The sequence below is a fragment of the Pseudonaja textilis genome, chromosome 1 (assembly GCF_049901715.1).
Source record: "Pseudonaja textilis isolate UNSWEBS1 chromosome 1, rPseTex1.2, whole genome shotgun sequence".
Classification (NCBI taxonomy): Eukaryota; Metazoa; Chordata; class Lepidosauria; order Squamata; family Elapidae; genus Pseudonaja; species Pseudonaja textilis.
Window position 1 is genome coordinate 256385348 of NC_141990.1, and position 27470 is coordinate 256412817.

Below are 27470 nucleotides of genomic sequence, written 5' to 3' on the forward strand. Positions count from 1 at the left end.
CCTCTGCCCAGTTTAGTAAAGAGTGAAAAGGTCCTGATACGTGACGTGAAGCTGCCATGATACCGTGAGTTTGACACCGCTACTTAAAGACATGATTGTTGTCTGAGGCCTTAGGTTACCTTCTTGTTCAAGGTGTTTGATACATGTGTTGATGTTAGCTGTCCAAGTTGCCATTTTTTTCCTATATTCTATTATTATGTATTTGTTTTTGTATTGTGAACCTTTCAGAGTTACTCTGGTATTGAGTGGCACAGCATCTTTTTTTATGGTAATTTATAAACAAATTCTCAAGCCTTATTATTTCAGTCCTGATTGGTAAAAATACATTTAGGATTACCAGAGATAAGAGTATGCCTATTTTAACCTTGATCAGAGATTTAAGCTTAAACTTTATATTCCTTCATTTTACTTTCTTCAAATAATGTTCTAAGAATCTGTTTTCTTTTCATTTTTTTCTTTCTCCCTTCTAACATAATTCTTTAAAACTTTAAAAAGTCTCTTTTGTAAATCCAATAAATAAAATTACCCAGGTCAACTTCTTGCTTTATAATTTGAATATTCCTTTTAATTATTATTTATTTTAATTAATTAAAATTAATAATTAAATTATTTAAATTATTTAACTATTTAATTATTAAGACCTTCACTGATTTCTTTTCTATGTCCAGTCTAACATCTTTTGTCATGTCATTTTTGTAGCCTATTTTTAAACCCACTTTTAAATCAATTGCAGTTTTGTCAGGTAAAACCTTTTCTTTTTCTGAACATATTTTAAACACTATCTATAGAGGCAGACATTCTAAAAATAACTTCTGAGACTATTGTTTCAATATATTCAATGTTAAAATATTTTTCTTCATTCTATATTACTGTATTAATGAAAGTTTGAAAGTTCTTCTTCTGTAATTATAATCCATAGTTCCTTCTAGTTCCCTCTAGTGTTCAATGATTAAAGTCTTATTTTTTTCCCTGAAGAATCCAAAAAATCCATTTTCCCATGGGAAGGGAGGGAGGGAAGAAATGAATAAATAATAATTATTTTTTTTAAAGTGGATATTCTGTTATTTACCCGTATGTATATGCACACACACATTTAGTTGCTTTTATATTTATTGTTTCACTAATATTGTACATATTCTATATATATATACACACACAATTCAACCAAAATGTTTGGAATTAATTTATTGAAACTTCGTAACAATTTTCAAATATAGGAAATATTAAATACAGATAAGGAGATACAATGTGTGCCAAATTGAATAAAAAACTGTATTGGCTGTTTTGAGCAACATTGCTTTAAGCTCTTTACTTAAAGTGATAGTTTTGTTGTTTGGAGAGAAAATAATCAATCTTGCAACAAGAGTAGTCCCTAAAGTGGAAAGTGCACTCCTGATCAATAAAATAAAAGAGTTTTTGTGCAGGGACAGTATACAAATTCTAAAAAAAGTATATGACTTCTAACAACTAAAGCACTGTAGAATTTCTTAATACAGTTTAAATGTAATTTAAAGTGCTGGTTCAGCTCTATGTGACCTGAGACTTGCCTGTCTAAAACAGTGTTTTCCACTCACAATTCTATACAAAATTTAAGATCTTAAAACAGCATTTCTTTAATCATATCATCCTCAGAGAACTTCTAGATGGCTACTCCTAAGCTTTGGAATTCCTAATGAAAGCAGCGCAGACTTCCCTTTTTCTGTTATCCTTCTACCAACAGCCACAAATATTTCATTTAGCGATGCCTTTGATACGTGAGCAAGTTTTAGTGCTAACTTGGCAATGGATGATGCTGATTACTTTTGTTTTTATTCTTCACTGTGATTTAATAGCATTTTAATTGTGCTTCCATTGCATTTTAATTACATTCTTTTTATTGTTAATAAGAAAGACAAGAATGTGGAACATAAATCCAGTCAATAAGCAAATATCTGCTTGTTATGTATACATAATCAGCCAAGTAGACATTTTTGTCCTTACATCTATAAGCACAATTCTTGCTCTCTTAAATCTATCTTATTCTTCAGTAGCTTGTACAGATTAAAATTTATGTCTTACGTTTACTTGGAAGATTGATTTTACAGGCTGTGTCAGTTTCAATAATTTGATTAACTCCCACGCTTTTGACATAATCTCTGTTGGGATGAAGGTCATGCATTCATGCCTTATCATCATAAAAATTCTGGCAGTTTTATTGCTTTTCTTTTCTATGTGTAAAGTTTATTATATTGTGTAATTGGGAATATATTTTAGATGGTGGTGGTAGTGGTGGTGCCTAGAAATCATATTTCTAAATTCTGTCATGATAGGTGGCCATTGCCAAAAAGAGATAGCAGAACCTAGACTTCAAATATGATGCTATTTAAATGTTGCTCATCTCATTTTAGGTTGTGTTTTCATGTCCATGTGAGTTTTATTATTTATTTTATCAAAAATGGATATTAAATTGATTCTACCAGTTGAAAATCAGAAATGCATCTAGAGATATTTCAAAATAAATGCTATTATTTAAAGAAAAGGATTTTACTTCAGATAGGCTTCTTGATTTTTATTTCTGTAAGATGAAAAAAGTGAGAGTGAGATGGGTAGTACATAAATCTGACAGATAATTATGAGTACAGAAGTCATGAATACAGAAGACGTGAATCCTCTTGGTGCAGAACTGATAGACTGTTGTAATAAGACTCATTTGTTGGCAACAAGATAGTACACATGTGCAACAAAATAATAAACAGGAAACCAGTTTAGAGAGAAGGACAAATTTCTCCTGGTTTTTGTTCACATCTTGTATAGACATTACCGAATAACAATCCAGGTTGTGTTTTCCTAAATAATTCCAAAATAATATGTGCAGTTATGTAGCTTCTGAATGCATCAGTAGTTGAAACGATTGAGAGAAAGAGGTGAATCGTTTCTACTACTGCATGCAGTTCAATGCTGCAGCTTCTGTACACACAAAAAAATCCATGACTTGTCTTCTACTGAACTTCATAAATGGAAATGAGGATACTGTAGGTAGCCTTCCATCCTGCAAAAAGAAAGAATTTGATATCAACAAGACATTCACTTGATATTCATACATATGAACAAGAGAGAAAGAATGACTCAGATAAAAACTGAACATGAGTAAAGGAAATTCAAAGTATAATAATTTGTGTTTCAAATGTTCCTTTTTGTATTTCATGTATAAAATCACAGTTGCTTCATTTATGATGACTGAATTGTGACACTCGGCAATAAATACATGTAGCTATATTGCTACCGGTAGGTCTACATATGTGACATGACTTTGACATACATGTAAGATGGGAAGATGCCCATATTGAAAGCCACAATGTATACTGGTGGACCAAACAATCAAAATTAAAATCTGTTCTATTCTAATCTGTATACAATCTCTATATACTATATACTCTATATACTGTATATACTGTAAATACCACTCATGCATCATCATAAAATTTCCAGAACCATAAAGCCTACAAACTTGAAATTTGACACGTATGTTCCTCTTGGCTTCTAGGTGCTCACTAAGAAAGAATTTTTCGAAATGACCATCAGAGTATTAGTATTTCGTATATTATTATCAACAAGCTCTGATGTTAAGGAGTTCTATTCCCCCTCGACCCCTGAAAAGAAATCTGTTCCAAATGCAAAACACAGGCAGAGGAGAGGAGTTTCAATTTCAGTTTTAGTTTCACAGTACTAAGCAGCTTTAGTACAAAACAGTTGAGCTAAGCCACACCTTTTAGGCTCCTTGCTGTCGCCTTCTTGCTCACACAGCAAATGCTGTTTCAGTTTTCAAACAGCCCTCAACTCTCTCACACACTGACAGGATAAATACCGATGGATGCTGGTAGGCAGAGGCAGAATTTCCCCCCCTTATTTTCCTCCCCTAAAATTAAGCCCAACTACATAATTTCATCGTGAAGCACAGGTATCGAGCTAGTCCTTTAATAACAGTTGCCGTTATAACTTTGTTTTCACGGGGTAATGCTTTTATGAAATAAGAAATGTGTATAATGAATTATCAAAGAAATGCCAGTGGATTGAGCCTAATCTTTAGGTTATAATGGATTATATCAATGGTCGATTACAGCCTAAACACGTAATTTCCTTGTAGCAATTCCCTGCCTGACAGATTACTGATAGACTTTTACTGAAAAGAGTTCAATCATACTATAATAGTGTAATACTCCATTTCAGATACATTCAGAATTACCAAAAAGGGCAGGAGGAAGTGCTTTTTCTGGAAAGATATTAGATGCAGTCACAGGTGAAACTGAACTTCTTGTATCACCTTCGTTCCAGTCATTCATTAGAACAGGGGTCCCCAAACTTGGCAACTTTAAGACTTGTGGATTTCAATTCCCAGCATAGCTGGCTGAGGAATCCTGGGAGTTGATGTCCACAAGTCTTAAAGTTGCCAAGTTCGGAGACCCCTGTTCTAATGAATGACTGGAAAAAAGGTGATACAAGAAGTTCAGTTTCACATGTGACTGCATCTAATATCTTTCTAGAAAAAGCCCTTCCTCCTGCCCCTTTTGGTAATTCTGAATTATCTGAAATGGAGTATTACACTAGTACAGTTTTTTAATTAGAGTGGTCTTTGAACCACCTTCATAAGCAATATGAACATTTATTTGTTACTGACTTTATATGCTGCTCCAATCAAAGCAACTCTGGCCAATTTACAATTCCTTAGTACCTTAATAGGGCTAAAAACATGCAATATATATAAAATCCAATCAACAACCTATCCCAAGAGTGCAACTTCTACAATTACCACCAAAGACACTCCAAAAGAACTATTTCTTAACATTTTTCTTGCCACTGGTTGGAATAGTGCCAGTCTTATCTCTGAAAGTAGTTTTTCTTTCAATAGTAGAGGGACCACCACTGGTAAGGCTCTTCCTCAGTCCCTGATGACATTCCCTACAGGTTGGGACCCACAGCAAGCCCACTCTTTTAAGTTTTGGTTGGACAGATAATATTAAGAGAAGATGGTCTCATAAATAGCACATCTTAAGCTATAAAGGTAGCAATTGCTCCTAAAAGCCCACTGGAAACCTGTGTAGCCTCTATAGTACAAATATACTTACAAACAATATGCAGTAAATCCTTTAATACTCAGAATGCTGCATTCCAAACTGGAGTATCCCCATTGATGGTCACTGCCTTCAAAATGACAGGTGTAATCAGGTGATTATGCCGGCCATTTTGAAGGCAGTGATGGTAGCTGCAAATCCCTCTAATTTTGCAGTAGCTGCAGCATCCAACTGATCTTCAAGGACAGGAGAGAAGCAATGTAGAACTAAGGAGAAATTTCCTGACAGTTAGAACAATTAATCAGTGGAACAATTTGCCTCCAGAATTTGTGAATGCTCCAACACTGGACACTTTTAAGAAGAAATTGGACAACCATTTATCTGAAATGGGATTTCCTACCTGAGCAGTGGATTGGACTAGAAGACATCCAGGATCCCTTCCAACTCAGTTATTATGTTCCATGATGACAGCAATAGTCGTATAAAAGGTGAGAAGGGCATGAGTACTTCTTAGTCTAGGAATTGTCCAAAATTGGCAGCAGGATGAAGCTGTGCAAGGTGTCTCTTGTCTAGAGCTTTCCTCTGCTTATTTAGCATTGACTCCAACAGGATCATCTCAGTCTCCCCCCACCCCCAGCAAATTGTGAACTCATTTTGTACAGAGGAATAAACCAATGCAGGATCAAAAGTGGAAATTATTAGAATCCATAATCTTCTGAATCCACAACCTCTCTGTTTTGCTGGGATGGAATCTAAGCCTGTTCCTCTCCCCTTCAGAAAAAGCTATCCTGGTAAATGATCTAAGAGACATTAGATTAGCTGAAATAATCCAGCAATAGAAATGTAATAGAAATATTTTAAAAGTGATATGCTTAATCAGTCTTTTTCTGATTAGTTCTTTTCTTAATTGTATAAGTAGACACATTTATCTCACCTTTCTTAAATTTTATAATGCTTCCCAAATTGTTTCAAGTATTCAGCTGCAGTTCTGATTAGGTGGTTTTAGCAAGCAATACCTAATAAAGGTATCTTTCAGAATTGCTTCGTCTTAGCAACTGCTCAGGTACTTGCAGAGATACAAGCAAAGGATATTCCTTTCCGAATTCTTCAGAAACATGTGCTAGTTTCCCAGTGTTTCACTGTAGAACATTAGAAAGAGAACTTTGGTTAAATAGTTCATAATTTGGGAGCTCTTAAAGATTCAAAAGCCTGTTTTCCATGTATGCCTGCCTCAGCTGCTGATACTACTGTTGTAAAACAATCAAACTTTATTGCTGTCTTTAACTTCATCTTGTTCTGCTATTTAATGGTTACATATCCAAAAGCTGGGATTAAGAAGGAAATGTTCAACAAGCGTTTTCAGGTACTGATAAACAAGTGCAATTTGTTATTTAAAAACTTCCAGCTAAGTCCAATGCAGGCAATTCCCACGGAGAAGTGAATTGGTTTTATATTCAAATCAGCTTGTAAAGAATTATTATATGGAAAATGGAATAATTCTCCTGCTATACAATGTAACATGGAATAGCCACAGCAGGACATTATTGGGACAAGGAGAAATAGTACTTTTAATGACCATTACAGTACATGCAGAGTAGCGGTCAAGGGAGATACATACTGAACTAGAATGCTGAATGGACAATTTGTAGTAGTGAACTGAAACCTTCTTCCATGTCTAGATCAAACTTTAAAATGCCAGAATGAAGCCATCTGCTTGGCTTTGTCACTGACCAAAAATAAGCCACTATCAATACATGTTTCTGATAGTAGTTATTATACCAGCAGATAGGGCCAGGCTGAAATCACAAAGCACCATTTTGGAAGTCTAGTACAATATCAGTTCATTGAAGCCATGTGCAAAAAGAAAGCAGATTCCTGTCATTGTCACTAGAACTGTCACTAGAATTCCAAATGACTTCACATTTTTAGAGTGCATTACATCAGCTCTCACTCTACAGCATGCACTGGCCATGCACGGTTTAGCGAAAGAGAAAAAAAGCTCCGATACATCACCTGACGCTGCTGTGACGACATGAATTTGACACTCCTGAAGTGGTGGACCCAATCCACATTTATGAAAGGTTCCCATAAACACTCTCCAATATTATCCTTCTGGTCTCAGGGAAAGACCTTTAGTTTCAAAATACTTAAGAGGAAAAAAAACAAACATTTGTACCAATTTTAAAACCTCACTCTTGCTATTTCTTGCTATTTGGAAGGAATTGTTTTACTGTGTAACTTCACATATTATTCTTGCTGATTATGATGATTATGTTTTTTCTGCGGTGGCTTTATTACTTCTTTGTAGGAAAATGTTATAACTGAGGTATTAAACTGATGTAGTTTGGAAGCATAACAACATGGATTGAAATAAAAAAAAAAACTAAGCAGATATATCGCTATGAAAGTTGGACTATAAGGAAGGCTGAGTGCCAAGGAATTGAGGCCTTTGAGCTATGGTGTTGGAGAAGACTCCTGCGAGTCCCTTGGACTGCAAGGCAATCAAACTGGTCAGTCCTAGAGATCAACCTTGACTACTCTTTAGAAGGCCAGATCCTGAAGATGAAACTCTTTGGCCACCTACTTTGGCCACCTAATTTGAACTTTGGCCAGAGAAGGAAGTACTCACTGGAGAAGAGCCTAATGCTGGGAACAATTGAGGGCAAAAGAAGAAAGGGACATCAGAGAATAAGGTGGCTGTATGGAGTCACTGAAGCAGTCGGCGTGAGCTTAAATGGAGTCTGGGGATGATAGAGGACAGGAGGCCTGGAGGAACATTGTCCATGGGGTCGCGATGGGTCAGACATGACTTCGTGACTAACAAACCAGACATAATGAATCTATATATTGTTAGTACATGCTCATTTCCAGACTCTTGTATAAGAGTAAAGCAGCTTTCCCAATCTGTCACTCAATCTATTCAGTACCCTCCTCCACAATTCTCATCTATAGGGACATCACCATGTGGGGAAAGATCTAAGAACTACTCATGTGTAAATAAAATACATTTGGGTATAATATTGAGTACATATTCATAGTACTGTTGTGCCAATTTCTGAATAAACATAACTTACCAGTGTCTGGTATAAGAAAGTTTTGGAAAAAAATATAGAAAGTATTAATACAGGTAGTTCTCGATTTATGACCACAATTGAGCCCAAAATTTATGTTGCTAAATGAAACATTTGTTAAGTGAGTTTTGCCCCATTTTACTACCTTTCTTGCCACCATTGTTGAGTGAATTACTGAAAGTCGCAAAAGGGGATCACATGATCCTAGGACCAACTCTCTTCATACTCTACATAAATGACCTCTGTGATCATATAAAGAGCAACTGCGTTCTCTTCGCTGATGATGTAAAGCTGTTCAATACCACAGACAATACTGCTACCCTTCAAAAAGACCTTGACTATGTATCAGAATGGTCAAACAAATGGCAACTTTAAATCTCAACAAATAAATGCTCTATCTTGCATATTGGCAAAAAAAATCAGAAAATAAAATACAAACTGAATAGTCAAGACCTTGTTGATGATCCAAGGTCTGTCAAGGACCTTGGAATACTCATCTCTAATGATCTAAGTGCTAGAGCCCGCTGTAACTACATAGCCAAAAAGGCATTAAGAGTTGTTAACCTAATCCTACGTAGCTTTTTCTCTGGTAATATTACACTATTAACTAGAGCATACAAAACATTTGCTAGACCAATACTTGAATACAGCTCATCAATCTGGAACCCACATTATGTATCTGATGTTAGCACAGTTGAGAAAGTCCAGAAATATTTCACAAGAAGAGTTAGTTCTCCACTCCTCTACTCGTTGCAGAATACCTTATGCCACCAGACTTTAAATTCTAGACCTAGAAAATCTAGAACTACGCCGTCTTCGGTCCCATCTAAGTATAGTACATAAAATTTATTGCATATATTGCAATGTCCTACCTGTCAATGAATACTTCAGCTTCAACCATAACAATACAAGAGCAAACAATAGATAAAAACTCAAGGTTAACCGCACCAAACTTGATTGCAGGAAATACTACTTCAGCAACAGAGTGGTCAATGTCTGGAATACTCTACCTGACTCTGTGGTTTCTTCCCCAAACCCCAAAAACTTTAACCTTAGACTGTCTACTATTGACCTCACCCCTTTCCTAAGAGGTCTGTAGGGGGTGTGCATAAGCGCACCAACGTGCCTACCGTCTCTGTCCTATTATTTCTTTTATTTTTCTTATATATACCCATTTCATGTATTCATAACTATGTATATACTTATACCTAGTATCTTGTAAGCGATTGACAAGTCAAAATAAATAAAATAAAAATAAAATAAAATAAACATTGCAACCTTCATAAATATGAGTCAGTTGCCAACTGTCTGAATTTTGACCACAGGACCATGAGGATGTTGCAATGGTATGAAGCATGAAAAATGGTCAAAAGTCACTTCAGTGACATTGTAACTTTGAATGGTCACTAAATAAACTACTATAGGTTGAGAACTACCTGTAATTCAACTTCTTTTCCTCTTACTACTCCTTGGTTTTTCTTTCATTTTGGGTGGTCCAAGGCAGCTGACTCGATAAAAACTTGGAATCCGGGGCAGAAACCCTCAAGAAAACGCAAAACAAAACTTTGTGCCGTAGCGAATCTATAACCGGGAGGATCTTCTTCCTCCACCAGCTATTAAAACTCCCACACCTATTAGTTTCCCATCTTTCCAAAAGTGGCGCTCTAAGCTCTTTTTAAATAAAAGGCGGGGTGGCGGATGCGTAAAGCGTAAACTTTCCTCGCGTCCAATTTCGTCTGAGGGGATGGCGAAGTAAGGTGAGAACTTCCCCTAAAAGTGGGAGTAGGAGGAGTTGGGGGGGGGGGGAGAGAGCTGTAAAATTTAGGAAAGCCGCAGCAGTTTCCCCAGCAACGGCGGCCATCCGCGTTTATTTATCCTGGCGTGAAGGAAGAGCCGCTTACAATTTATAAGGTGTTTTTTTTTTTTTGTTATACGACCGGCTCCTGAGATGCCCTAACGATTTTTATCACGGGGAAGGCAGTTAGTTCCAAAAGAAAAGAAAAAAAAAGAAAAAAGAAGAAAAACAACGTGGAATGTAGAAAGAGCAATAAGTTAGCGATATGTTTTGATTATGACGGGGCGGGGTGAGCGAGAGAGAGAAAAAAAGACTTTTTCTTTCTTTCGGTCTCAGCGCCTTGTTTACGCTTTCTCGAGGCGCGAAACACGCGCTAGGTCCTCGGCCGCCTAGAGCAGCGAGGCGGCTCCCGGGGGCTTTCTTTTTGCATACCGACCCCGAAGCCCGCCGCCTCCAGGGGTCTTTAGAAAGGGAGAGAGGAAAGCAGGAGCTGCTCTCGCTCTCCAGGATCGGCGCGCAGGTTTGCCAGGACAGACCCGGTGAGTGTCTGCTCGGGAAGTGATGCCTCCCTGTGGAGGAGGATTCTTACTTCCACGCTACGGAATCAACAGAAGACCGAACCTGCGGGCTTCTTTGCTTGCTGGTTCTCCCAAGTATTCTTGGGACCGATTCGCCGACTTGCGCGATCCTTTTGGGTTAGTTATTTTTCATTTTATATATATATATAATATATATATATAATATATAATATATAATATAATATATAATATAATATATAATATATAAATATATATATATAATTTTCCGGGAGGTGCTGCTTGAGTTCCAAAACCCGAGTGGGCGGAGACGGGCGGATAATTTAATCCCTCCTTCTCCCTCCTCTTCCACTTTTTTTTTTTTTCATTATTGCTAAATGACTTTAAATTGAGAGCGTAACCGGCTATTATGCAGAGACTGAAGACGTGCGGTTAAGCGTGGAAAAAAAAAAGAGAGCGAGAGAGCGAGAAAGATCTGGCAGGCTCTTCCCACTTGTTTAAAATCCTCGTCTCGGGGACTGGGTGAGTTTGGCTTTTGAGTCATCCTGGGAAGAATGAAACGCTTTTTGTTAAACACATGAACGAGGCATCGCCAGGCTTGGGGAAGGCTTGGATAATTGAGCGCCTTTAATTCCGTTAACAGAATGTTTACTCTTTTTTTAAAGGAACAATCATTTTGCATTCTGGATAATAGAGGGTCAGGCTTTGCCCTCCCTTCTCCGATTTCTTACATTTCTTCCTTGTTTCCCGAAATTTCCCCTCCTGCCAAGCAACTCTCCCAGGGCCCTAAGGACTGAACTGACGCTTGAGCTGGTCTTGTATATTTTTATTTGTTGGTAACAACTGTGGAGTGTATTTATAGGCAGTCCTGTAATTTTGTGGTGCAGAAAGTTTCAATTTTGTTCAGCAAGCCATTTACCACAGACCCAGGCACCCTATAATGTTCTGATGAGAATAGATACAGGTTACTGAGGGAAAGAGTCAAGTGCTGGGAGGCCCTTGCAGAGTTGGGTCCACATTTTGGCACCCACGCAGGTGTTTTTTTTTAAATTATTGTATGGCTGGATTCATGCTGTTGGGTTGCAGAGACAGCTGTGCAACCAGCAAATGTGTACTTTTTAATCTGTCACGGATCTGCATGGGGAAGTGGGACAAATTGGACAGATGAATTCAGGCAAATCACAGCGAGTAGAATGTGAATTGGCTGGACCATACTCTGATGCTTGTAGTGGCTTGCACTCTCTAATAACTTCTGCAGTGGGATTGCCAGCAGTTGTCAGATATGCTGGCATGCATGCTCCTTCTGTAGTAACCTGGATAGATTTGCAAGAAAAAAACTGGTAGATAAAGCTTTTCCAGCATGTAGGCAAGCATTAGTGTACCCTGGAACAGTGCTCAGCTGAAGTTGGGGAGATCTAGACTCAGAGCATTCTTGGTCATGGAGCTTCTTAATAACTCCGGGCTGGTCCCTTTTCCTTTGATTTCTTTGAGGATAAAAATGAGTGTTCTCATGAAACTACTCAGAGGAAAGGGGAACCAACAAAGCTGAAATTAGTTGTTAAAAACCAACTAGCTGTCTACTAAAAGATAAGCAAAGCTATTAGTTCATCTGCTGCCTTCATATTGGTTCTGTGTTCTGCATAATTATATAGTAATGACTAGGTGGGAGGCAGGTGGATTCCCCCATTGCTATATGCAGGAGTAAGACACCTGTTTGCATAGGTCTACCATAGAAGCTAAGTGATCTCTTGTAAGAACTCTTTGGTGACTATTCCCTTCTGTTACATGCTCCTAATTAACCAGTGTCGTAGATTAGGCAGGGCAAGCATATTATTCAATATGTTCCTTTAGAAGTTGCACTGAACCCCACCTGTTCTCTTTTAGGAAATGTGTCAGGACTGTCTTCTTTAACAAGACCTTTTGGGGTTGAAAGAGGACTCATCTGTATGATGCATCAACCCTACTTTGAGTATGAGCTATTGCTCATTTTTATTTACTTGTTCTGTGCCACTAAATCAATAGATGCCAAACCATGAAAATTTACAAAACAGGCATAGCAGTTAAAATATTTATTAAATGCCAATAAATGAAACCACTAGTAGCTAGAGTTAAAATAATGCATGTATAAAAGTTAACGGTGGCAATGATAAATAAAACAAATCATGCAAAAGTGGATAAAATGCCCATAGTTAAATTAATGCAAGTAATTAAAGTCTTGAGGGCAGGGATGTCTGACAGTGTCCTCTACCTATACCAAGCTTATTGAAAAGGCAACTTTAGACCCTCTATTTTTAGGGGGAGGGAATGCATCAAAAGTAATATTTTCTGACTTACCTGTTGTGCTTTATTTCATTATAGATAAATAGTATATTGTGGACCAAAACACCTTCAGCTAGATACTCTGCTCTATGTCAGGAATATCCCTCTCCTTCAGTCACTGGTTGCTGCCTTACAAATTTTTTGAATTAAAACAGTGAAACAGTGAAACATTATAGAATTAATTGTCTCAGCCACCTGTGTTGTGAGTTTAAGAATTTTATTTTATTCTCCGTGCTTTTCAACACTTAGAATCATCTGGCTGTCTAGCTCTGCCAGCTAAATATCATGATTCTATCACTTTATCGGCAGCCAACACATTTATTAAATTATTATATGGACCTCAATTCACTTGTTTTGTTTAATTGAACCAAGTAAGAGTGTGGATGGTCTGAATCAATTCTTGCTTAAGATTGGATAAAGGCAAATAAAATTAGATTTAATCAAAACAAAATAGAGATACTGCTCAGAAGACTAATTAGGCAATGGTCAGCTATTCTGGAAGATATTGCAGTAATGCAAGAACATCAGATTGGTAGCTTTAGGGATCCGTTGATTTTGTCTTTGGATCCATCATGCTTTGCCATACAGAGGCAGAGGTAGCCTTAATGGAGTGTCTTATATCACATAAGATTGATGGAGGAACAGCTTCTGTAGAAATAGCTTATGCCAATTAACTTCCAGGGTGAATTATTAGAATTTGCCGCATAGAATATGCCTCTAAAATTGCATGAAACTATTATTAGTCTAAAATATTACCACTTTTACAAATTATATCCAGGTCTAGTTCTAAGTTTTAGTCTTTAATCTTTCAAGTACAAAGTGACTGGCACCCTGATCCCCATATTTAACTCCCGTAATCCTGTTGTAATTGGCTATATATTGTATTTGTGTACCACTGTAAATGAAATTGAAGAAATAAGCACTTTTTCAGTGAATTTAGAAAGGAAGGAAAGAAACAAAGAGGAAACAAAACTAAATGGATATGAGGTGAAAGGAAGAAGTAGCTAGATTAGTTCACCAAATTGTCTGCTATAACATCTTGCCTGCTAAATCAAAACTAGTTCAGCTTCAACCACAATAATACATGGGCAAACAATCAATACAAACTCAAGGTAAACCACTTCAAATTCTATTGCAGAAAATATGACTTCAGCAACAGAGTGGTCAATGCCTGGAATGTTCTACCTGACTCAGTTGTTACAGCCTCAAATTCAAACTGTCTACCATGGACCTCACCCCATTCTTAAGAGGTCCTTAAAGAGGGCATGCATAAGCACACCAGTGTGCCAACCATCCCTGTCTAACTGTCCCCATTTATCTGTATTTACTTCCTTTGTTCATGTTTATGTTCATACCTATACTTGTTATCTTATACACATTTGACAAACAAATTAAAAAAAAAATAGATAGGAAAGAATAAAAAATAAGCAAAGCCCGATTAAAGCATTAACAGTAGTTTACTACAGAGGTAAAAGTGTCTTCCTAAGCTCTTCTAAAAGCTAGTCTTTAGGCTAACCTTAGAAGGTAGCCAGAGCTTTCATTAGGGATGGTTGCATCCTTTTGCAGCTCTATCAATTTATACCACCTGTCCAGTTGTGGTGTGCTATCGGTTCGGCACGGTTCGGCCAAACTGGTAGTAAAAAAAGCCTCACATGATCAGTTGAGAGGAGGAAGAAAAGCCTCCAACAATCATCTGAGAGAAGAAAGAAAACAGTTTTTATCCTCTCAATTGATTGGCGCTGCAGGTCTCAGTTGGTGGGGAAAGCTGTGCGCCAACGTTAGGCAAAGCACATCCACCAAGCCATGTCCACCAAACTGGTGGTAAAACTGTTGGTAAAAATTTGAATTTGAATCCCACCACTGCGCCTGCCCTCTACCTAAACAATACAAGACATCCCTTCCTCCAGTTTACAGTAGTGGTTGGGGATGGGGAAAACTTTTTTTGTTTTGTTAGAAAAGGGTTAGGGTTAGGAAAGATCTGTGCTTGGTCCACAGGCTGTGGTCAAATACAGATGCTGCTGATGTTGGGACTGGTAATGGTATTCTGTAGTATACGTGAAGGCAAGGAAAGATGCAACAAAGGAGAACCAAAGATAGTTGGTTCTTTGGGGAGAAGCAGAAGCAGAAATGAAAAAGAAACATTTTTGCCACTTGCTCCTTCAGCTGCAGCAACCTTGCTTGGGTGTGTGGCATTAGGAGAGAGAGGTAGGCAGGATGACTGAGGGGAGCCTGCCAATAGGAATAGTGATATTATTTAAGTTGTTCCATAGGGTCAGTATTATCCTAAGGCAAGAAAAACAGGTTGGCTATTGGGGAGGTTTTGATCTCTCTGGCAGGCAAAGAACAATGATGACACAAATACAAATACAACCTCTGTACAACATTTTTCCTTTCTTGGGGGAGAATGTATCAACTACAGTATCTTCCATTAATAACTGCTCCCTATATTGGTGCTGCACTCCCAAATAGCAATAGCAATAGTACTTAGACTTATATACCGCTTTATAGTGCTTTACAGACCTCTCTAAGCGGTTTACAGAGTCAGCATATTGCCCCCAACAATTTGGATCCTCATTTTACCCACCTTGGAAGGATGGAAGGCTGACTCAACCTTGGGCCTGGTGGGATTTGAACTACCAAATTGTAGGCAGCTGGCTACGGAAGTGGCTTGCAATACTGCACTCTAACCACTGCACCACAGAGGCTCAATCAAATGGTACATGCATCAAGCTGTATTTTGGATAGGTAATGCTTCCAACAAATACAACAAAAAGATAGCAACAACAAATTAACAAAAAGGATGCTAGGCTGAAACTCTTCTGAATTAACTCAAACTCTATTGATTTTTTTTTTTCCTACATAGAAAATATTACTCTCAAAACCATCCTCTTTCAGCCACTGTTACTTCTGAACATTCTTTATGCTTACTATGTGGAATGAAGTTTTTCACACTCAAAAACTCTACTTGCCTTAGAGCAGGGGTGTCAAATTTGCAGTGTCACAGCAGCATCACATGACATATCACAATTTCCCCCGCTTTTGCTAAACCAGGCATGGGCGTGGCCAGTGCATGATGCATCCGGCCCACGGGCCAGAAGTTTGACAGCCCTGCCCTAGAGCCCCAGTGGGTTTGAGTTTGAATTTGAATGTCAACAAAGCTCTGCAATGCAGCAGATGTACGAGCAATTCCCATGATAAGAAACCTGCCTTTTTTCTTTTGAAGCAAACTAATCTAGAGATATCAACCTTTACAGCTTACTAGTTTGGGGTTACTTGTTGAAAGCAGGATGAGGGGGAAAAAATACATTGAGAGTACTGATGAAAGCATGATCTGTTCCTGATTTTTCTAAGGCTGATTTGCTGAAGCTATTGAAAATGTTTCACTGTGACTGCAGTGCCTATTTGTATTGAAATTAATCAAGAGACATATGCAAGTTAATCAATTATACCAAAGTTCTACAGTAATTGTTTTTATTTTAATAACATCCAGAGCTTTGATATAACCCTTCTTCTAATCTATAACTTCTGAATTAATTTTATGAACTTCTTTGCATCAGTTAATATCATTTTGAAATCTAGTTTACTAATTAAACAATATTAGAAACATGCAGTAATAGCAGGAAAATATTAGGAATTTAAGAACGGGACTTGGTGAACTTCAGTCACCACCCTGTATTCTACTGGACTTTTATTTTCCCCTGATGAAAATGGAGCTGTATAAATACCAACTGCAGCTTCTATTTTCTGGATTTTTGAACAATGGATTTCACATGCAACAGATAATATTTTTGCAGTATCATTTGCATAATGTCACATACAAAGTATGTTTTTGTTTGATACCATAATTATGCAGAGGTAAAATTGATACAGAAAGAACAGTTTGCATTACTTTCATGCTTTTCCCCTGAAACTACTTTTTTTAAAACCTGGGTTCGTTGTACTTACCCACTCTTTCTTGTTAACTAAATCCTGTTAAACAAATAGGAAGAGTAAGAATAAGAGATTTCAGTGTTCATTGTGTCAGTTTCATAACTTATTCATGTTCCATACATCTAACAGAGATTTTATTTAGAGAAGTTAGCTATACTGATATCTTTTCTTTTATATGAATATTTGATTTATATTTGGTCCCTCAAATTGTTCTTTGAAGGCTTACAAAAAAAAATGGTTATTTTTGCAGTACACTTTCTTTTAGTGAAATTGCTGTTAATGGCAAAAGGACAAGTTAGATTATGTCCCTTTCCCTCCCCTCCCTACCCTTAATATCTGACAGAGAATAGAATAGAATAAAATAGAATAGAATAGAATAGAATACTTTATTGGCCAAGTGTGATTGGACACACAAGGAATTTGTCTTGGTGTAAATACTCTCAGTATACCTAAAAGAAAAGGTACATTTGTTAACGTACAACGCTTATAGTCATAGGGTACAATCAACAATCAAATCATACTAGGAAACAGTCAATATAAATCATACTGATACAAGCAACAAAGTTACTGTCATACAGTCACAAGTGGGAGGAGATGGGTGATAAGGAGTGATGAGAAGATTAACAGTAATAGTAGTGTACACTTCGTTAATAGTTGAACAGTGTTGAGGGAATTATTTGTTTAGTAGAGTAATGGCTTTCAGGGAAAAACTGTTCTTGTGTCTAGTTGTTCTGGTGTGCAGCGCTCTATAGCGTCGTTTTGAGGGAAGGGGTTGAAACAGTTTATGTCCGGGATGTCAGGGGTCTGTAAATATTTTCACAGCCCTCTTTTGGACTCGTGCAGTATACAGGTCCTCAATTGAAGGTAGGTGGTTAGTAATTGTTTTTTCTGCAGTCCTAATTACTCTCTGAAGTCTGTGTCTGTCCTGTTGGGTTGCAGAACCAAACCAGACAGTGATAGAGGTGCAGATGACAGACTCAATAATTCCTCTGTAGAACTGGATCAGCAGCTCCTTGGGCAGTTTGAGCTTTCTGAGTTGGCGCAGAAAGAACCTTCTTTGTTGTGCTTTTTTGATGACATTTTTGATGTTAGGTGTCCATTTTAGGTCATCTGATATCGTAGAACCTAGAAATTCGAAGGTCTCTACTGTTGATACTGTGTTGTCTAGTATTGTAAGAAGTGGTAGTATGGGAAGGTTTCTTCTAAAGTCTACCACCATTACTACAGTTTTGAGTGTGTTCAGTTCCAGATTGTTCCAGTTACACCACGAGGCAAGTTGTATAACCTCCTGTCTGTATGCGGATTCATTGTTGTCTCGAATGAGACTAATCACTGTCATCAGCAAACTTCAGTATTTTAACAGATAGATCGTTTGAGATGCAGTCATTGGTATATAGGGAGAAGAGAAGTGGAAATAGCACACAGCCTTGGGGGCCCCCTGTGCTGATTGTACAGGTATCAGATGTGATTCTGCCTAGCTTCATCTGCTGCTTCCTGTCTGTTAGGAAGCTTATGATCCACTTACAAGTGTGTTTAGGTACCGCTAGTTGGTTTAATTTACTTAGAAGAATGTCTGGAATGATGGTATTGAATGCTGAACTGAAGTCTACAAAGAGGACTCTTGCGTAGGTATTTGGAGATTCAAGGTGTTATAGGATATAATACAGAGCCATGTTAACATCATCATCTGTCGATCTAGTTGCTCGGTATGCAAACTGCATGGGATCTAACAGCAGATCCGTGATGGTTTTCAGGTGGGACGGCACTAGCCTTTCAAAGATTTTCATAACTACCCATGTTAGAGCAACTGCTCTGTAGTCATTCAGTTCCTTGATGGAAGGCTTCTTTGGCACTGGGATGATGGTAGAGCGTTTGAAGCAGGAAGGAACATAGCACATCTCTAGTGATCTATTGAAGATTCGGGTGAAGATGGGGGCCAATTGGTCAGCACAGACTTTTAAGCAAAAAAGAGTTATCTTGTCTGGCCCTGGTGCTTTTCCTGGCTTCTGTCTGTGTAATAGACCTTGCACTTCTTTTTCTGTAATCACCCAAGGTTGTGAACCCAATGGATTGGGGCCAGTTGTAAGAGGCTTGACTGTTGTTGGTGTGTTTGAGATGTGGGTTGTGGAGATAGGTGGCTGTAGTTTCTTTTCAAACCTGCAGTAAAACACATTCAGGTCATCTGATAGTTGTTGATTTCCTTCTGCCTGGGAAGGAGGTTTGCTGAAGCAGAGTTTTCCACATGTTGGCTGGTTCATTTGTTGAGAACTGATTCCTTAACTTTTCAGAGTCAACATTTGTCTTTCTTGGGATCGTTTGCGGAACCATTTTAGGTAACACTTGTCTCGCCTTTTCCTACAATTCCGGTTGTCTTCTTGTGGCAAGAAAGTGATATTACTTAAAAAAAAATCCCAACAGATATCTGGAATCTTGAAATATTAAAGATGTGAAGTGGGAAGGGGGAGTTATCCTATGAGCAGTAGAACAAAGCTATCCATACTTGCTGAAAGATGAGTTCTGATTGGCTAATAGTTGTGTTTTTTCATTATATAGGAAGGAGAGTTTGTTGGTTCTCCGCCACTCCAAATGTCTTTTACGTCTTTCATATCAAATCAAGCAGGGCTTGGTCCCTGTAACTTTATCTGTTTAACTTATGTGGGTAACAATTTTAGACATGCTTAAAATTGTCATTTAAAAATATGTGGTCTTCCTGATTTTTAAAGTAAAGAACAAAATATAAGAATGTGCTAATTGGAACGAAACAAAATGTATAAATCATTAGGAAAACAAATTATGGTTTTAGTTATGTAAGTAGAGCTAAACTGGGAACTGAACTTTATCTTAACATTTGTTTTTACAGGGGTGTCAAACTGGCGACCAGTGGGTCGGATGCATCACGCGTAAGCCACACCCACCCCAGTTCTGCGAAGGGAAAAACGTCACAATATATCATGTGATGTGGTGAGTTTGATACCTGTGTTTTAGAATAATGATTTGAATGATAGCCATTTCACTCCTGCCTAAAATATACAATGAAAGCCAGCCAAAATACTGGATATGATACTTACAAGGATTTTACATGCCAGCATCCCATAAGTCTTCCACAAACTTTCAGAAAGTTTTAGATTAAACTTCCACAGTTCCTGATATAAATATCAGACCATATTTTCTGTTGCTGTTAGGATCTTCATAAATGATTTAATGAGGTAATAGAATAACTCATTAAATTTGAGGAAACTAAGTTGTCAGGAATAGTCAACACCCCAGAAGGATCTCAACAGACTTTAACACTGGGCCCTATCTAACGAAATGAATGGAAAGAAAAGTAACATTTTACACTTAAGCAATAAAAACCAAATGCAAAGGTAGAGACTAATTGCAGAGAAAACAAACAAACATTGATGATTAGGAGGCTAGAAGCTAAACCATGAAGAATGATTGCAGGAATTGGGTATGCCTGTATTTAATGAAAAGAAGGACTAGGGATGACATGATAGCAATATTTCAATATCTGAGGTCCTGCCACAAAGAAGAGAGGGTCAACCAATTTTCAAAAGCAAAAAAGGCAAGACAAGAAGCAATCAATGGAAATTAATCAAGAAGAGAAGCAACCCGGAACTAAGTAGAAATTTCCTGACAGAACAATTAACCAGTGGAACTGTTTGCCTTCAGAAGTTGTGAATGCTTCATCACTGGAGGTTTTTAAGAAGAGATTGGACCACCATTTATTTGAAATTGTATAGGGTCCCCTACTTGAGCAAGGGGTTGGATTAGATGACCTCAAAAGCCTTCCAATCTATGAACTTCCTAAAAGAATGCCCTGATTAGCAGCAGTAGATCCCAGATATCCTCAGTTATCCTTGAGTGCATCTTTATATACTTGAACAGGTGAAACTCCTTGTTGTACAAATATGTAATGGAAAAACTTTACTGTTGCCTGGTTGCTTCACCTGTGGGAGGGAAGAAACCCATTTGCATTCAGACAGTGATCGTTGAGTTTGTCTTCCTTTTCTGTTGATATATCCAGGGTCATAGAATGCTGAGTTTATAGGTGCCTCTTGTAGCATTCACCTTGTTTGGAAGTCCAGCCAATTGAAATGTTCTTCTCCTTGTGGCTGCTAGCAGATATCCTGCTTCTGGTGGGTTACTGAAGTGGGAGGAGCTTCCTCCTTCTGCCTCGTCCCTCTTGCAGTTCAATGTTTTTGCCACAGTTAGCTCAGATTCCTTAAAGGGCAGAGGTTTGCTTCTCAGTATACCACAAAGGAAGGGAGCAGCATTTCCATTACTTTAAAGGTGAGTGTTGAGAATATCTTGATTTGGGGCATTTTTGTGTGAATGACTTTTTTAAAAAGTTAATTTTTGAAAAAGTTTCTAGCTTAATATGCAGATGAAAGAACTTTTTTACATTCAACTTGTCTTTAAAATTAGGTTATTTTAGCAGCAATAAATGTTTTCAAAATAAAGTTACAGGTTTGAATTTTCCCATTGAAGCGAAGGTTGCAATCTTGTATCTACTTATCCAGAATGAGACACATTGAACTCAGTGGGATATCTACATAAAGAAGCACATAGAGTATATGTTTTGTAGGATAGAAGATACCATAAATACGATGTGGATTAATAATTAAGAGCTATTAAGAGGTAATATATAATTTTGAATATGATAATTATTTAGGCAATTATTGTAAGTACAGTCTCCAGGGCAGCCTTTCCCAAATGGATGCTTTCTAAATGCATTGAAATTACTGAAGTTAATTAATCAAAAATAATATTTAGGTTATATTGGACTCCCAAAGTAATATATTTGAAAGGGTAGAAATCAGATGTTTTTTTATGCTGGAAGTGTAAAAAAATTGAAGTCATTGATCATATTATATGGTCATATGATCATTGAATAACTTTTTGGGATTGTGTATTAATGTATATTTGTAGATTTATGGCAAAAAAATTAAATGTTAAAAATGCGCATGCAATGTTGAATTTTATACCAAAGCTTTGGAATTTGACTTTTTAGAAGGAATTGTAATTATATCAATTATTTTATTAAATTGGAAAAGTGATATTATTCCAGATGTCAAGGAATGTTTGCTGGAAATGTGTGATGTATCTGTTTTGGAAAAGGCAATATTTTCTAAACAAAGGATGCAGCAATATGTGCCATTATGGTAGAGATTTTGTGGTATCTCACAATCTTATTTTGCTTATAGTATTCAATTCGTTGCTAAACCAGTAACTTTTATACTGGTAAGTATATAAGATTTTGTTTGTAACGTCAGTTTGTATTTTTAATTTTATTTTCTTGTTGGTTAAAAAAAGTAAAGATATTAAACATTTAAAAAAAATGTAGCTTTTGGCTATTCCAGATAAAGTAATTGATGTGCGAATACTGTGTGACCACTTTAGCAGCTGATTTTTTAAAAATTAGTTTCAGTTATCCAAGTTACATTTAAAGCATAAGCAATGAGGGATGATGGTAGCTCAGCACGCACAGAAAACACCAACTTCTTGGAAACAACTTTGGGAAGCATTTTGTGTTGGGTATAACAATACTTAATGTTTTAAAGAGTTTGGATTAGAACCCTACAATTTACCACTGCACTCTCTTTAGTTAAGAAAATAACATTTTGAAGAAAAGTTTACTGGAAAATTATATAAAAAAAAGAGTGATAGAGCTGTATTAGTGATTGTTCCTCTAAAGCATGTCACATTATTTAGCAAGGTTCATTTGTACTATGCAGTAAGACCAGGTTTAGCTGTGCTTATTAATCTAAGATTGCATGGGTTCTCTCAGTGCTAAATCGTGAGTGAAGCATGTGATGTATAAGTGGCTAAGCCAAATCAAAAATAATTTTGTATGCTTTGTAAACCCCACCCTGTTTACATATCTTGGGGTAAAATAGTAAGACTGGTAGAAATTGTACTTAAATTTGATGGCTGCTAGAGAAATATTGTTACTAATCCAATAGACTGTTGCTTAAAGAATGCAATTGTGGATTGCAGTGCACTTGAAAATAACATGGGATAGATTATAACAAACATCCATGTTTCTGCACTTCCGAAATCCACCTGTACTTAAAAACCTTAATGATCCTTTATAAATAGAGAATGTATAAATCAACTGACATTTAAGTTAAACTTCATTAATATCCTTACCATAGCTGAAGACTAGAACTAAATATATAGTTGCATGGCCTATTAAAAGCTGCACTTTTGCTGTACAGGAAAACTTTGGCTATTATGATTTAGACAGTCTGTGTAATCTATTGCATTAAGGCTCCTCCTAAAATGTTACAGTGAGTTATGAAGACATTCCAGAACCTCTTGTGAGACTGACTGGTAGTGGGATCAGGATGAACAACAATAAAAAACATTGGATGACTTTTGGTACTACAAATGATAATAGTGATTAAAGATTAAAATATTATTCCGGGACAGATGCTCATCAGAGCATTACTAATTTGTTTAGGAGACAGGTGTTTCTTTTTCTAGTCAGAAGAGGCTGATAGTGGTGGCCTGGATGAGTGCAAACAAACTTCATATAGTTATGATGGAGATGGTGTTGGGACTTTAAAATACTATGCAGCTCTCAGCCTTATAACATTTGAACATTACTAAAAACATGGTGGTTCTCCCAAGACATGGGATGGATTGGCTGTGGATCCTGGTATGGTTTAATGCAGTTTAATCTGGTTTAACATTCTGGTTGGTTGCTTTCTCTTACTTTTTTTCGGCGCAGTTCAGAAGAAGAGCCTTTTGTTGTGGTTCCTGCGCTGTGGAAAATCTTGCCCTCAAGGTAAGATCTGCATCCACTCTTTTGGCTTTCCAAAATGCCTTGAAGTCATGGCTGTGCCAATTAGCATCTGGTCCCAATGGAGCTGTGGCACTTTGGAGGTGGTTAATGGAGTACATAGTACTCCATTCCTTCCTTTGTTTCCCTCCCTCTCTATCCTATTAGTTTTATTTTAATTCATTGTTAAATCTAAGATTCTTATTGTTTTAATGTTTTATATTGCACTTGATTGAATGTCTGTAAGCTGCCTGGAGTTGCTCTTTGTGAAAAGGATGGTATATAAGATGAATGAATGAATGTGTAAACTACTCTTGGTTATCGAGGAGTCAGTTGGTCTCAAAATTGGATTAAATAAATAGTCTGCTAGCCTGGATAGATATGCTTTGTATTTTTATCTGCTGAGTCCAGAAATCCTTTTCCCCTTTTCGTTTATGCACTAACCATATCCAGTAAAGACAATGCAAAGCTGAACCTGGATCCAATTTTAAAGGAAGTTTGGCATTTGGTAGACCTGGTGACCTGTAAGGGCAACATATCATTAATTACACAATAAACTTGTATTTTTGTTGTTGGAGAGAATCTTGTTTAGCATATTCTGTCTCACAAGCAAAGGTTAATGCAAATGGTTTGTATGCATTGAAATCTATAGTATATTGTTTCATAAAATCAGTTCCAAAACGGTTTCAGGTATGCATCTTTATATAAATATACTCCTCAGGTGGTGTCATATATTATGAATCTTTTAATAAGAAGCAAGGCAACCTTTTATGGACTTCACAGTTGAGTAGGGTCAGGTCAGGTCTTTGAAAAAAATAAAAGCTGCAAATTAGATGAGAAATTAAAAGATGAAGGCAACAGAAGCCATTTCTATAGCATTACAAAGAAAGTGTTAATGATTTGAGTTTTCAGATATCCCATATAGCTATAAAAATCAGGTTGTTCCTTTTAAAAAAGAATATGAAACTCATTTCAAAAAAATACCGTTCCGTTTCTCAAGTAGCAGTCATCTGCAGAGTAAGCTAGTTCATTTTTGAATTCTGTGTAAACTATAGTAGAGTCATTTTGAGTCTTTTTCCTGAATTCAGTGGGTGCATATAATGCTCAATTCAGATCTCTTTGCTCTTTTGCTTTCCTTTTTTGTAACTAGAAAATTTGCCCAGAAATATCCTTTGAGCATGAGGAGAAAATAAAAAAAAACAAAGCTTGGCGATATACACATTATTCTTGGAACAGATGGAAATGACTTCATGTACATAGTGATGTATAGAAGTGTAATGGTATGTGGGAATGACCTTGAGGGACAAGGAGAAAATATGCTGTCTGGGAAACAATCAGACCAGAGGGAAGAGCCTCTTGTTCTTAATGGAAAAAGAAATTTAGGAAGGACCTGCACTAATTGATCAGTCTGTTAAAAGTAGTGGCAGGATTTTTTCAGATTTGCAAAATTCTGTTAATACAGAATAAAGTATAATAAAGTACAGTAGACTTAACTCACTTGGTCATGTTTCTTGTCAGGCTTACCTGGGAGGGCTGATGAGCAATGACTGACAATAAATGTTTAAATCTTCTCATATTTGCTCCATGAACTCACATGAAAAAGTACATATTTTTTTAAGCTTACATTTTTATCAACATGTAACTGGAGACTGGAAATTATCATCTGTACCTATAAACAAGAATTTTTATAATCATATCAGCAGTAAAAGATGGACTAGATTTGGAAAGGAAGCAAGCAGCAGGTTGTAGCTTCTTGACTGCTAAATGGATAGAAAGAATTTATCTTTAATTTTACAACCCATAGTGTTGATTAATATTTTTTAGTATTTTTTTAAATGACTTATATATTTCAAACCTTTTTGAATATTATTTGGCAGAAGGACAATCCACAGGCAAAAGAAAAGTGAAATAATCACCTAGCTGGTTAAAAATCAAGAGCAGGTGGCCAGAAGATTAAAAGAAAACTGTTTTTAAATGAGAAGAAGATTTACAATATATACTCAGCCTCTAATAAGTAAATTACATCAACATAATAGGGATTAATTCCTTAGCATTTGAAGTCTGAATTAGTGAAATCTTGATAAAAGTAATAAGGTCCAGGCGTATCATTAAAATATTCAGGATCATCATTTTTTTAGAATTATTTGTAGGCCAATACTCCTTGAGCCTTTATTTGCAAATTTGTCCTAGCATTTTTAGTAGCAGAGGAATCCCCAGGCATACTGACAAAACAATGTTGCAGTGTATGCCCACTACTTTCCTAAATGTGTTGTAACTTGCATGCATGCATGCATAAAAGGGGAGGAGCTTGCAATGTGATGTTGCAACTTTTCTACCTTTCTGAGGAACGCTTGAGCTCCCGTGGACACCACTGGTCAGCCGTATTACAAAACCATCCTCCTAAAGGATTTCATCTATGGTATTTTTAAAAGTTAAAAAAACTTCATGGATGGAAGTGCTTCATTTTATAGAATGTTTTTTTTTTAAACTTCCCATCCTTATTTACAGCCCTGAATTTTCCTGGATGTGTCTCATCCAAGCACTGACTGGGTCTGACTGCATTGTTTTGGGGTCCGGAAAAGATTAGTGTTGTGAACTTTTTGAAATAGCAAATACTTATCTTTATGAAATACATTAAAAGTTTATATATTTTAGCAACATTTGAAACATGACTCTGCTTTCCACTAAGAATGACCAAGAACCTTCAAATTGGTAGTGAGACATATGACTGCCCTCTCCCTCTTCATCATACCAAATTATATTGCAATATTGCAAGCATGTTTTATTGGTATACTTTGGGATGATACTGGAAAACAAATTTACTGTGTGAGGAAAACTAATATTTCTTTGGTTGCTATGATCCCTTTATCTCTGTGTCTCTGTTGATAATATAGGTTGCAACTGCAGACTTTCAGCTGAGATCCCAGATCTAACAAGGGCAGTTTCTTTGTCTTAATCCAGATTACATCTGAGAATAACTAGCACAGTGACACTGTTCTAAATTTGAAATGTAGGTAATAAAGTCTTGGTAATTTGTTAAGAGAAGGAGAATTTCTTATCAGGACTAGATAGGAAACGATGTGTCAGAAAGAAAGAAAAAAAAGATTGCTTTCCTTTCTCAGCATAAGGTCTAGCCTTGGGAAATTCCTTGTCTGCAGCAAATGTAACGCTCTGTGAAATTTGATTTAGTTCTGCCTCTAATCTTCAATTTAGTTTTCATTTTAGAATTCTGCCCCTTTGGGTTTCTTACCTTGGAAATAACTGCACTATTAGACAGCATGTTCTGGTTAGCTGTAATAAAATATATGTTTTATTTGATCTTACTTTTATGGTCAGTCTGATTTAACATTGTTTACTGAATAAACTAGTTGTTTTATTGTTGTAATGGCAGTGTAAACAAGACTTTCTTTAAGGAGAAGTTAGTGTAATTTCTAGATTTGGACAAATTATTCAAAAGCTTGCAATAAGACCAGCTGTTTGGTTTAAGTAAAAATATCCATTTTCAGTAACTGATTTATTTATATCTGTTCCAAATGTAAGGAGATGAACTATTTGAAAAATAGCAATAAAAAGTATGTTATTGGACAGTTTGTTTTCTGATTTGCTGATGATCAGATGTAAATTATGTGTTTTCCTTCTAAAGCTTTTTTTTATAAAATATAGTGCCATGACTGACTTATTCATTAGGCACAATAGGCCTAAGGCTCATGAAAATGTTTACTCACTTTTTAAATGAGAAAGAAAAAATGAAATAGAAGTTATTTTTAGTTATTTTAATAAATAATTTATTCCCAGGCCTTTTAATTTAAAAAACCACCAAGAAACACAAACACTTAGAACATCAAACCAATTATCTTCTTTTTAACCTATAGGCACAATGTGAATACTAAAATTTAGTAACTTTGATGATTTGGGACAAACAATAATCACTTGTTATGGGTTAATTATTATTACAAAAATGCATATATTATTTACTGTTCCCAA

At 36.6% G+C, this 27470-nt stretch overlaps 1 protein-coding gene across 4 annotated transcripts in view; it reads left to right on the plus strand.

Annotated features, from left to right (window-relative positions):
* Positions 1 to 10262: 10262 nt before the first annotated feature.
* Positions 10263 to 27470, plus strand: part of PRR5L (proline rich 5 like) — a 66990-nt gene continuing 49782 nt past the window's right edge. For 2 of the 4 annotated variants that reach the window (XM_087921383.1, XM_087921384.1), the window contains exons 1-2: positions 20869 to 20992; positions 23436 to 23492. The gene's annotated coding sequence lies outside the window, so the exon portion shown is untranslated. Of the gene's footprint in view, positions 10454 to 10829; positions 10973 to 19559; positions 19661 to 20868; positions 20993 to 23435; positions 23493 to 27470 lie in introns of those variants that run through there. The other 2 variants (XM_087921382.1, XM_087921381.1) reach the window with 2 other exon arrangements.